Source organism: Eubalaena glacialis, chromosome 19 (assembly GCF_028564815.1).
Source record: "Eubalaena glacialis isolate mEubGla1 chromosome 19, mEubGla1.1.hap2.+ XY, whole genome shotgun sequence".
Classification (NCBI taxonomy): Eukaryota; Metazoa; Chordata; class Mammalia; order Artiodactyla; family Balaenidae; genus Eubalaena; species Eubalaena glacialis.
In genome coordinates, this window is record NC_083734.1 from 52,916,500 (window position 1) to 52,928,482 (window position 11,983).

Genomic DNA, 11,983 nt, shown 5'->3' on the forward strand with positions numbered 1-11,983 from the left:
CAGCTTTGCATTCCCTCCTGGCCTCCTCTGTTCCATCCCTACACTCGCTCATCCCAGCATCCTGTTCCCCTCAGCTGATGCCATGACCCCCAGGAATGCGTTGCCACGTGTGCCGAGGCATCTAAGGGTTCCCCTTGCGTCTTCTCAGATGACAACGTCGTGAGTGCAGCCACTCCTGCCACATCCATCTCAAAGGTTCTGGGTCAGATTCTACACATAGAACCAGTCCAAATGGGAAAGGTGCTGAATGAAGCAGACTCACAGAGTCTCTCTTCCCCAGTGCCTCGCAAAATGAGCCAAAAAATGTAAAAAAAAAAAAAAAAAAAAAAGCTGCAGCAGCCACAAAATAGGAACAATGGAAAGATAAACAAGTTTTTCCCCCAAACGTTGAGAAATATCATAATATCAGACGAGCCCCGCAATGGGTGGAGTGGTGTCAAGGGGCTCGGGGCCGCCAGTGACAAAACCAGGTCTCAACGGAGGCATGTCGATTTTATGTAAAGCCTCTACCTTGTCGTGCTTATCATAATCTCTTAACCTTAGTGGGAACTTTTAGGGAAGTAATGGTTCTTGGAGTTGAGAAACACTTATATTACATTCAACTATTTCATCATAATTTAATTTTAAATTAAGTAAAGCTAAAATTTTACTTTGAAAACATGTGGATCTCATTTTTATTGAATGATGTTAGTGTATCTATCTCTCTAGCAGTCCCTCAATCCATATACTTACCCATCCATCCGTCTAATCTGTCCATCTGTCTATTGTTCAGTGTGTGTATGTGTGTTTGTGTGTGCACTCGAATGTGTGGGAGAGAGACAGAGAGAGAAAGAAACACAAAGAGATAGAAACAGAGAAAGAGAGCAGGTAGATTCTGGAATGCTGTTCCCTGATGCTAATACTCGTTATTTGTGGTTGTAGAATTTTAGGAAATCTGTTGCTTTCTTTTTTTCTATTAAACTTTTTAGAATGAGCAAGCATGGGTTCAATAACAACTATAAACTCATTGTTTCAGAAAACAATCAAATTAACTCAGTTGATCAAGCGGAGAGGGAAGTCATCACAGATAAGGTGCCCATCAGTCTTGGAGCGCCTGGGATACTTCCTGTGCAAGCATGATTATTCACCGTGCCCTCCTTTCTCTCTCACAAGTGACATGGTTTGGGTGACCAACTATCAGAGACCAGTAGAGGCGTCCCCTCTCTTGCTTTTCCCTCAGTCCTGCAAGGAAGAGCCAACCCTCATGTGTGCCGGGCACAGAGATGGTGGGAGCGGACCAGGTTGACAGGTGCTGGCTGAAGAGGGGAAATTCTGGAAAAGGCAGGGGCGTGGGGGAAGAAGACTTTATTGGCCCAGTCCTGCATCAGTGGGGAAGGGAACTGCTTCCTACTCCCAGGACGGGATTTCTTAACCTTCCGCTTAATAAAGGAGAGGGGAGCACACGTATAAAACCCTGTGTTCCCCACAAATCTCTCATAAAATATCCACCTTAATATGCATCAAGCCTGAGTCTGAAGATTCAAAAACAGATGGGAAATAAATACACTGGCCCTGAATGGTGAATTTAAATGCCTTCCTTTGACTGGGGTCAATGGCCCTGGATTGGTTGGCTCAAAGGAGACAGTGACCCAAAAACTTGGGCTCACGGAATATTAACTTTTATTTTTAGTAGATTACACCCTGGCATGCTGTCTGGTATTATATGGTATAGCTGCCAAGGGTCTGGGTCAGGGTGCACATCTCCAGCCTGCAGCTCAAACTCTGGGAGCTCCAGATGCCCAGGTCTCCGTGGATGCCCTGACGACCAGGACTGGCTGGAAAGCCTTCCCTGGGCTGGGTCACAGGGCGTGACAGCCTGCCCTGGGAGCACCTTCTAGTCCGACTGCCACCCCTGCCCCTGCCTACCGTAGCATCACAGGACTCCCAAGGAACACCTGACTGCTCACAGACTCCCACTCCCATCAAAGTGAACTCAGAAAATCAGGGCCAGCTCAAGCGACAAGCTGCCTTACCAGGACAGCTGAAGACAGGTGTCTCTAGGACTCTCTAAACCTCAACCAACTACCCCTGGCTCCTGGGACCTGTCAGCCACACCGGGGTTTGAGTATAAGTGGGCGTAGCCGAGTAGAAGCCATGCTAGTCCCTGCTTCATGCAGTGAAGCAGCTTAAGACAGGTCCCCAAATGGGAATTTAAAATGTGGGAGTTTCTTTGCAACTCAGCCCCAATGTAAATAGGGGTTAGTCCTAACAGTAAAGAAAATTTAGCCCAGAGATCCCTAAGGATATTTTAAACTCTATAAAATCCTCTTTTCACCCTACAGCAATTCTAGAGGGAGTCTTAGATTATAAAACCCCTGAGCCTCTAAGATGTGGGTCCTCCTATTTGACCCTTTCCCATGTCAGCATTCTTCTCAAACCCCAAGGTGCAGATCTTCCCTTGCCTGTGAAGTAGGGGAGAAGGATAAACGCGCGCACACACACACACACACACACACACACACACACACACACACAGGCATGCACAGTACTCCAGAATAGGGGGAATGAGTTAGAGGAAGCTTAAGGGAATTGATGACCCACAAATATGGTGAGTGAGGCAGAAGTTCACCAAGCACAAAAGGGGTGCTCCCTTGCACCCCTCAGCTAAAATCTGGCACCAAAGTGCCATTGTAAACGTCCAGCTATGCCCTTACCGCAGATAGGAGGCAGCTGGTCTTACTCACTTTATACCTGAACTTAGAAACCTTCTTTCCTTTTCTTTTGTCCTGGGCAACGATGCAGAGATAAGAGTACTAAACAGAGCATTCCTTTCACCCAGCATGGCCCACGCTGTCTTAAGGTGGTACTTAGCAGCCAGAGAATGTTCAAGTAATTTAACCAAGCAAAACGGGACAAGCTGCTTTCTCCTCTCGTACCCAAACCAGGCACCCCCTCCACGCCTTATAAGGAGGAAGCCGGCCCCTCTCATTCCCCTGTAGACAGCTCTTGGACCCCATTCTTGGCCTATCCACCCTCCCTGGGTATGACGACCTGCTCTCCTGGGGACAGACTCTGTGTACTTGCCTTCCTTGTCCTTGAGAAGCGATGGCTGACCAGCCACAGTCTTGGCTGAGCAGCCGCGGACAAGCAGGTTTGACAGGCGCGTCCGTCTGGGCCCTGCCCACAGGACCTGCGCCTCACTCGAGCCTCCATGCATCAGTGAAACGCCAACACATTCCCACAGCAGGGAGGACGGGTGTGAAGGGTTTGTTTTGCCTTTGTGAGAACCACAGGAACCTTCTGAGAACTGCCCGTGTATCTGGTCAACCCACAGAAGACGGTGATTGAGAAGATGATGGAAAATCTTGGAGTGGATAGAATCTTCTCTTCTATGTGAACAGTCAGCCCATAGATCCTTCAGAAAAGTCCTAGGAAGTTTAGGATAAATTCTGGACCTCTTCTTTGGTTCTCATGAGCAATTCTGGGAAGTATCTAAATAGTTCCAATAGATCCATCTAAAATCAACATTTGATAATTACTATTTAGATTTGAATGAAAGTCTTGGTTCTTCTATGTTAAGATATATCCAGAATGTGATCACTCTCGCCCTTTGCACTGCTGGGATCTGATCAGCGCCTACCCAGACCTCTGCAATGACCTCCTAGCTGCTTTCTCCATGCCCCCCGAGGCAGGTTCTCAACACAGCAGACAGGGCCTCCCCGCTAAAGGATGAGTCAGGTCATGTCATTTCCTTTGCTCTACAAATCCTCGAGGACTAACCATGCCTCACAGGTGAGACTCTGATTTCCTGGTATTTGCTGACCACATTTGCATTTACCTGCTCCACATATGGGGCCTCCTTGCTAGTCTTTGACTGCTCCAGGCACATGCCAGTCCCAGGGCCTTTGTACTTGCCTCTGCCTGCAATGCTCTTTCCTCCATCTCCTTCAGGACTCCACTCAAGGGCCGCCTTCCTAGAGAGGCCTTTCCAGCCATTCTATTTAAAATCGTAGGACTGGGCTTCCCTGGTGGTGCAGTGGTTAAGAATCCGCCTGCCAATGCAGGGGACACGGGTTCGAGCCCTGGTCCAGGAAGATCCCACATGCCGCGGAGCAACTAAGCCCATGCGCCACAACTACTGAGCCTGCACTCTAGAGCCTGCGAGCCGCAACTACTGAAGCCCGCGTGCCTAGAGCCCGTGCTCCGCAACAAGACAAGCCACCGCAGTGAGAAGCCCACACACCACAACGAAGAGTAGCCCCCGCTCACCGCAACTAGAGAAAGCCCATGCACAGCAATGAAGACCCAACACAGCCAAAATAAATTAAATAAATAAATAAATAAAAGGTCTCATTTAAATAAATAAATAAATAAAATTGTAGACTTCCCACACGGCTCCCCATCCCCCTTTCCCTATTTCATTTTTCTCTATTGGACACACTGCTCCCAGACATATTATATATTCTAATTATTTATCTGTCTCTTGCCTGCCTCCCCATGACAAGCCTGAAACTTCCAGAGGACAAGAATTCTTGCCTTTCTTGTTTTCTGCTGTGTCCCCCACCTGAGAAGAGTGATGCTCCATGCATACTAGTTGGGTGAATCAATAAGCATTGGTTGGGTGTCTGGTTCCCACTGATGCATATACTACTCAAGAAAGAAGGGACAATCATAGTTCCATGGCCTACATGAGTAGGAAGGACCTTAAGGATTATCCTCCTGACAAAGGCAGGTTCCCAAGGTCACACAGCTAATTGATGGAGGAACAAGAACCAGAACCCAAGTCTCTTCCTCCTGGTGAGTGAGAGGGATGGGGCTGTGGCCGCTCGGGGCAGAGTAGGTAAGAACACAGGTCCGAGCTCAGATAAGAAAACAAGTTCTTGGACCAGAGCCCCAGCCCTGCTGCACATCAGCTACCCTCTGGGGCAGGTTACTTAAACCCCTAAGCCTCAGCTTTCTTACTTCTCCAGTGGGGCTAATAGTGGCACCTGCTTCATGGTGGGAAAGCACTTCTCTCTGTGCCTGGTGCATAGAAAGTTCTAGATAGTTATGAAAAACTCAAAATGCTGTACTTCCAGGTAAAAGAGGGGGCCAGAGCCTCACTAAGCCTCTGTTAAGAATAGAAATTCCGAGCGTTATAGGACCAGAGTTGAGAAAGCCCCAGCCCCCCAAGGTCCGTGAGCTTTCTGAGGGCAAAAACTGTTTCTCAGTCACCACTGGGTCTTCAGGAGGACCCCGACTGACAGTTATTCTGTATGACACGGGACTATAGCTGTGTACACAATTCTAGGGTCAATCAAACAGCATTTTGGTAACCTGGCTCAATGGGAAGAGTATGTCCTGGAGAAACTCCCAAGCCCCAGGGGGCACCAGGATAGCACCACCCGGTGAGCACAGCCCCCAGCAGCAATCAATAAAGGATCAAGGAGTGAGCGATAGACGGTCATTGTGAATGCCCTGGGCACTCTGTGGAGGGCCTCTGGGTGCTACCTTATCCATAAAATGTAGGGAGTTGGTGGGGGGTTCTGGGTTTGCCTTGGAATCAAGATGTTAACACCACTTGCGGATGCAGGTGCTACAAGGAAGGCCCTGTAGGAATAAAGTTCAGACTCGCAGCAGAGAGCAACCGGGGACAGGGTTCCAGGCTGAGGTGTGGCTCGCTGGCCTCTGCATGGGAGCACGGACCTCCCCACACACCCACCCTGGCCTGCACCAAAGCGGGGAGTGGGCCAGGGGAAGTCGGGAAGCAGCAATTTCCACAGGAACAGGTGAGACCGGTCATTCCCTGCTGCTTCTCACATTTGAACATGCAACTGCCTACCTGACAACTCCCCTTGGATACCTAGGCACCTCAAATTTAACCCATGGAAATCAGATCCTTTTTTTTCCTTTTTTTTTAAGAGACAGGGTCTTGCTAAGTTGCCCAGGCTGGAGTGCAATGGTTATTCACAGGCGCAATCCCACTACTCATCAGCATGGGAGTTTTGACCTGCTCCGTTTCTGACCTGGGCCAGTTCACCCCTCCTTAGACAACCTGGTGGTCCCCCGCTCCTGGGAGGTCACCATATTGATGCTGAACTTAGTGCGGACACTTGATTGGCATAGCGTGCTATGAAATCCTGGGCTCAAGAACAGATCTATTATAAAAAAATGTTTGTTAATTGAGGTGAAATTCACATAACATAAAATTAACCATTTTAAAGTGAACAATTCAGTGGCATTTAGTACATTCACAATGCTGTGCAACCATCTCCTCTATCTAGTCCCAAAATATTTTTGTCACTCCAAAAAGAAAACCTGTGCCCATCAAGCAGCCCCTCCCCCCATTCCCTGGTAACCACTAAGCTGCTTTCTGTCTCTATGGACTTGCCTATTTTGGACATTTCACATCAATGGAATCATACATATGTGACCTTGGAGGTCTGGCTTCTTTCATGTAGCATAATGGCTGAATAACGTCCCATTGTGTGGGTGGACCACGTTGTGTTTATCCATTCATCTGTCAGTGGACACTGGGTTGTTCCTGCCTTTTGGCTGTTGTGAGTCCTGTGGCTATGAACACATGGGCACATGTGTTTGTTGGATCTGTTGGTTTTGCCCTCAAACCACACAACACTGCTGCCCATGGCTTCCCCATCTCACGATGGTACCACCCAGATGCTCACACCTGAAACCCAGGAGTCCATTTTCATCCTTTAAACCCTAACAGCCCCCTCTATCCCATGTGTCAGCCCTGTCCAGAATGTCTCCTGAGCCCTCCTCTCACCATCTCCACTGCATCAGCTCCAGCAGCCACCACCACCTCTCCAACGGGTCTCCCAGCCCCTCTCTGGCCCCTTCACGTCAACCTTTCAACCTCTTGCTGCAGCCAGGTCATCTTTCTCCACTTGATCTTAGCCAAAAGGGTGAAAAGTGATAAGCCAGGTCATCCTCCCAAACTGTTTATCAGAATGAATCCTCTCCCCACAAAGAAAGACAACCCTGAAGTGGCTCCTACGGCAACCATGATGCATTTAAACTCTATTTCACAGTCTATAAGACCTTTTATGATCTGGCCCTGTTCACCCCTTCTCCCACTCCCCCTCTTGCTCACATTCTCCATGCTGCAACCATGCTGGCTTTCTGTCCCTTGATTGTGTCAATCCCCGGTCCACCTGGGGGTCTCCACACTCCCTGTGCCTTCTTCCTGGAACCTGGGGTGTTACCGCAGCCACCTCTTCTCACAATTCACGTGGAACCTTCCTCCAGTCACCTGGTAAATCTGCAACCCATTAAGTCTGCCACTTTGCCTCATTTTATCTGAATCACAGAAATTACAAAGCCTACAATTATTTTATTGCCCTCCTCTGGAACACAAGCTCCGTGAGGACAGCACTGTCTGTCCTGTTTGCCACCCAGTACAGCCCCTGGAACAGCGCCTGCACCAGGAAGATGCTCCAGGCACATCTGTGGCCAAAATGTCAGATGCCAGCAGTGTGGAGTCCCGGGTCCAGCTGGGTGGGATCTGGTGATGTTTAGTAAGGTGCCCTGCCTGGCTGGGTGGGTTAGAGGTGGCTGTGCCTACAAAGGAACAGTGTTTGTCATTTAATACCAGGTGATAGGTGAGGTTTCTGGCAGGAAGTCGCTCTCTGGGGACAGCCCCTAGGATCCAGGACATCAACTCCTGTGGTGATGATTCATGGAAACCCAGCCCAGCCGAGCAGCACTACACCCAAACTTCCACCCATCCCAGACAAGATGAGCTGACTTGATTGTGTACACCCTGAGTCCAGTAAGGGTTCAGGGAAGAGGCAGGTCAGCTCCTCAGGTGCAGCCCGCTGAGTTTCTCCTGTCTTGCCCACCACTCTGGCGTGAGCTGGGAGAGTTCCTGTGCTCCTCCTCCCCTCTTGCGTTGGACATCCAGGCACACCACGCTGTACTAGGGCAGCACTGGGGAACAAAACAGACGTGGGCCTGCCCTCCTTGAGATTAGTCTAATCAGGAGAGATAACCTCCCTCCCACAGATTTGGAAAGCATGGGAAGTGAGGTGCAGGAGACAGAGGGCTGTGCCCAGACGTAACAGGCAGGTCCACCTGGGTGCCCCAGAGCCCTGGGACAAAGGATGCAGGCATGGTAAGCCATATAAACACACTTTTTCGGGGACTCAGTGGGGCAGCTTCTACCCCTTGCTGCGCTGGAAGTTACTTTTAATTTAACAGGCTGGGCATTAGTTTTCCCAGCAGTAAAATGATTAAGACAAGATATATGCCTGCACTCCTTAGTTGAAGTTGCAATGGAGGTTTCTGATAAAAATGAAAACATTAATCTGGACATTTAAGCAGTGGAATTATGTACTGACAGCCGATGTGGGCTGTCAGTTCTTGCTTTGTAAGTACAATTGACTTTTTTTTTTTTTTTCTGATCAGAAGTTTCTAGGAGATAGCTTTTTCTTTCACATCTTTATTGGAGTATAAATGCTTTACAGTGTTGTGTTAGTTTCTGCTGTACAACAAAGTGAATCAGCCATATGTATACATATATCCCCACATCCCTTCCCTCTTGAGCCTCCCTCCCTCCCTCCCTATCTCATCCCTCTAGATCGTCACACAGCATCGAGTTGATCTCCTTGTGCTATGCAGCAGCTTCCCACTAGCCATCCGTTTTACATTTGGTAGTGTATATATGTCAATGCTACTCTCTCACTTCATCCCAGCTTCCCCTTTCCCCACCACCGTGCCCTCAAGTCTGTTCTCTACATCTGTATCTTTATTCCTGCCCTAAAAAGGGATGAAATTGAGCTATTTGTGGTGAGGTGGATAGACCTAGGATCTGTCATACAGAGTGAAGTAAGTCAGAAAGATAAAAACAAATACCGTATGCCAATGTATATATATGGAATTTAAAAAAGTGGTACTGATGAACCTCGTCACAGTTGACACTTGAACAACAGGAGTTTGAACTGTGCGGGTAACATCTACAGTGTTTTATATCATATAAGACAATATTGATGTAGGTACTGAGAGACGGATGATTCACCTTGTAAACATGTAACTGAAACTGGGGTCCGGCTACTCGCCGCTCAATGGCCAATAAAGAGGCGAGGTTGGTGGAAAGGAAAGTTTGCTTTATTTTGGATGCTGAGAATGGGGTGGGAGGGGAGGCGGACACCTGTCCAAAGGCCCACTCCCCCCACCTGACAATCAGGGGGCAAGAGTTTTTATAGGCAGAGGGAGGGGGCTACATGTAGAAGCAGCACAGTCAGCTCTGACAATCATCTTGAAATTGGTCATTGGTGGTCTGACCAGCATCATCTTGATAGTTTTAAGTACAGTTAATCTTCAGTTCCATGGTCGGTTTGTTCCCACTTCCTTGAGGCCAATTCTCAGGATTGTGGCAGCTTCGGTCATGGCTACAGTCTGGTCATCATGTAGTTAACTTCTTCCACCTGGTGGGGGTTTCAGTATCTATAAGACAGCTCACAGGACACGGCTCAGAATACTATCTATAGCCCTTAAGGAGGAACTAAAGGTCCTTGACTTTGCTTAGTGACTAAACTATTATTATTTAGTCTTGGACAATTTTCTTTTGTTTCTGCATTTTCCCACTTCTCTGATTTAACTTATTTAACTTTACCACAGACAAAAGGCAGGTGGAGGACAGAGGGGAAGGACCATTGTGTCCTGCTCTGTTTCAAACAGACAATGTAAACTTGGGGTATCGATCATTACAGTACAGTATCGTAAATGTATTTTCTCTTCCTTATGATTTTCTTCACAGACATTTTCTTTTCTCTAGCTTACTTTATTGTAAGAATACAGTGTATAATACATATAAATACAACATGTGTTAATCGACTGTATGTTATGGGTAAGGCTTCCGGTCAACAGTAGGCTATTAGTAGTTAAGTTTTTGGGGAGTCAAAGGTTATACTTGGATTTTCGAGTATGCAGGGAGTTGGCGCCCCCAACCCCCATGTGGCTCAAGGGTCAACTGTGGAGGCTTAGGTCCAGCATAACATAGCTACGCAGAGCAAGTATTTTAACAAATAGGGCAAAGAGCCAGGCATGTTCCAACACACGACTGCCTAGGTTATTCTCACCTGCTGTTGATAAAGCAAAGCGCGTTTCAGGGAATTCCCTGGTGGTCCAGTGGTTAGGACTCTGCGCATCCATTCACTGCGGGGAGTGGGGGGGCCCTGGCTTCGATACCTGGTCGGGGAACTAAGGTCCTGCATGCCGCCTGGTGAGGCCAAAAAAAAGGAAAAAAAAAAAAAAAAAGCAAAGTGCATTTCGGATCTCGGATCTTAGTGACACTGAGACCTTTGGTGAGCATCGTACAGGCCTTGTGAAAATTGGCACCGAGTTTGAGAAAAAAAGAGAAAAACCTCTTCTCCTGAGAGGAGCGCTTATCCTGGTTGCAATTACCCAGAGCCCTCGTTCCTGTGTAATAAAAACATGGCTCTCTATGACCTATTGTGCCCACTGCCAGCTCCTAGTTCCTGGAAGAGTGAAGGTACACTCCTTATCATCCCAAAGAGGCCTCCCGGTGGACCTGACCCTTCTGTCATTATCTTGGGGGAGGGGTCAGCCCCTTTGATTAGAGGAACCTCAAGGAGTACTAAGGCCAAGTCTGCTTGGTTGCCACTGTTTCGCTCGAGACCTTTGTTCCCTGACACTGCACGCCCACGCCCACCCGACTCTTGTCATCTTCATGGACTCTGGCCTAAAAAGTTAAAAAGTTACTGGCGCCAAACAAAAGGAAGAGGGCTTTAAGATGTGTATTCAGACATTGAGCAAAAGGGACATTGCCAGGAAAATGGCATAAAATATCATAAATGTGTGAAGGCAAGAGACAAGTCCAGGGGGATCATCAATAAGATCAAAAATCTCTCAATAAGTACAAAAGAGGCAATCATCCTCTTCAAACTTAGTAGAAGAGTGCAATAATTTCATCCCCTCCCCATTGATATCAGATTCATAAAGTCAGCCATCTTCAGTTTACTCTTTCCCCATACCCTTGGCAAGGTTAGTTCACATGCTGTTAAGTACCTAGAGCAGCACCATCCAATAGGAATACCACATATAATTAAAATGTTTCTAGTAGCCATATTTTAAAAAGTAAAAAGAAATGGGTGAAATTAATTTAAATAACATATTTTAACTCAGTGTATCTAAAACATGGACATTTCAACACATAATCAGTATAAAAATTATTAATGAGGTCTTTCACATTCTTTTCTTATACCAAGTCTGAAACCTGTGTGCATTTTACAACACAGCCCTAGGGCACAGCTTGCAAAACAGAGTGTGGGCAACTTCAGAGAGGGTACTGGATAACTCTTTGTGGAGTGAGAAGACATAAGAACTTATATTTGCATTTTATTTACTTTAAAGTCTAAGAAAGAAATTCAAATTTATAAATATTTGACTGATACTGGCATCCTTATCAGGCATGTTTATCAGGTCAATTATCTTGTAAGGTCTGGACATATTCCAAAGTCAGGGCAAGAGCTTCAGGGCAAGTAAGACCCCTCATTTCCTTGTTTGCTGTCAACATACTGCAAACCTCTGCATTCTAAGTGTGCCTGGTTTAGTGGATAAAATGATTACTGCTAAAAGTTTTCACTAAATTAACCTTCACAACAGGAGAGCATTCAAGCAGTCCTGGAAAGAGGCTGTTAAGAGATTAAAGATGTGCCCAGTGATGCGAGACAAGCAAACAATGAGAAAGGACAGAGCTTGCACTTGGGCAAGTGTAAGTTTCACAAAGTTAAAAACGCTATTTTCACACAACACAGATGAACGCACGTCAGGTGGTGACGGTGGTTCAGGAGCCAGATTTTTAGAGGCACTTAAAGAAGTTTAGGGTAACATGGCATAACTGGAAATATTCTGCAGGGCAACCGAAAGCCATCACCTCCAGGGTCATCTTTTCTGCAGGCCGGGATTTATCAGCATCTCCACCAGACACGCGGAATCCAGGGCCTTAATGAACAGACAGACGCACAGTCCAGCAAGGCGTGGT